Source organism: Orycteropus afer, unplaced genomic scaffold, assembly GCF_000298275.1.
Source record: "Orycteropus afer afer isolate SDZICR_OR568_19922 unplaced genomic scaffold, OryAfe1.0 scaffold00814, whole genome shotgun sequence".
In the NCBI taxonomy this organism is placed as follows: Eukaryota; Metazoa; Chordata; class Mammalia; order Tubulidentata; family Orycteropodidae; genus Orycteropus; species Orycteropus afer.
Window position 1 is genome coordinate 551,872 of NW_006922401.1, and position 1,794 is coordinate 553,665.

Here is a 1,794-nt window from a genome sequence, read left to right on the forward strand (position 1 = left end):
TTTGGGAGTATTCCATCTTTTTCTATGTTCTGGAATAGTTTGAGTAGTATAGGTGTCAACTCTTCCCTGAGGGTTTGGTAAAATTCTCCAAGGAAGCCTTCAGGGCCAGGATTTGTGTATGTGTGTGGGGGGGAAGCTTTTTTGATAACCTGCTCAATTTCTTCTTTTGTTATGGGTCTTTTCAAGTATTCTATCTATGAGTGGGATACTTTAGGTAGGTTTTGTATTTCTAGAAACTTGTCCATCTCTTCCAGATTCTAGAATCTGTTGGAGTACAGCTCTTCATAATATTCTGTTATTATTATTTTTATTTCAGTTGGTTCTGTTGTGATGTCACCGTTTTTGTTTATTCTTCATGTTACTTGCATCTTCTCTTTTTCTTTTGTTAAATTTGCCAGTGGTTTGTCAATTTTGTTAATCTTTTCAAAGAATCAGCCTGTTTTGTTGATTTTCTCTATTGTTTTGTTTTTTTTCTGTTTCAATTATTTCTGCTCTGATCTTTATTATTTCCTTACTTCTGGATACTATAGGTTTCTTTTGTTGCTCTTTTTCTAATTGATAGAGTTGTTGAGTTCGAGTGTTGATCATGTTTCCTTCCTCTTTTTTAATGTGTTCATTCATTATTATAAATTGACCTCTGAGTACTGCTTTCCCTGTGTCCCAAAGGTTTTGGTAAGTTATATCTTCATTCTCATTTATTTCTAGGAATTTTTTTTTTAATTTCATGCCTTATTTCGTCTGTTATCCAATTGTTTTTGAGCAATGTATTATTCAGTTTCTACACATTTGATATTTTTTTAATTGATCCTCCTGTTATTGATTTTGAATTTTATAGCATTGTGGTCTGAGAAGATGCTTCATAGTATTTCAATGATTTTTATTTTATTGAGGCTTGTTTTATGTCCTAATATATGTTCTATTCTGGAGAATGATCCATGTGTACTGGAGAAAAGTGTGTATTGTGCTTTTGCTGGGTAAGGTGCTCTGTTTATGTCTATGAGGTCAAGTTGACTGATTGTGTTGTTGAGTTCTTTATTTGTTGAGTCTTTGTCCTAGTTGTTCTAGCAATATGAAATCTTTGACAACTTCAATCTTCTGTCCATTTATCGTGCTGCTGCTTATTGGCATAGTTGTGAGGATTTTTGTTTTATTTATGTTGAGATATAATACATATTGCAGACTGGATTTTAATCTTCATCAACAAGTGCTTCAAGTCATCTTCATTTTCAGCAAGCAAGGCTGTGTTATCTGCATATCTCAAGTTGTTAATGATTCTTCCTCCAATCTTGGTACCATGTTCTTCTTCATATAGTCCAGCTTCTCAGATTATTTGATTAACATACAGATTGAATAAGTAAGATGAAAGGATACAATCCTGACACATTCCCTTCCTTCTTTTAAACCACGTGGTTTCCTCTTGTTCTGTTTGAACCACAGCCTCCTGGTCTATATACAGGTTCCTCATGACCACAATCAAGTATTCTGAAATTATCATTCTTTTCAATGATATTCATAATTTGTCATGATCCACACAGTCGAATGTCTTTACATAGTCAATAAAATGTAAGTAAACATCTTTCTGGTATTCTTTGCTTTCAGCCAAGATCCATCTGACATTAGCAATGATATACCTGGTTCCACATCCTCTTCTGAAGCCAGCTTGCATTTCTGGAAGTTCTCTTTCCACATACTGCTAAAATCATTTTTGAATTATCTTCAGTAAGATTTTACTTGCATGTGATATTAATGATATTGTTCTATAATTTCCACATTCTGTGGGATCACCTTTCTTTG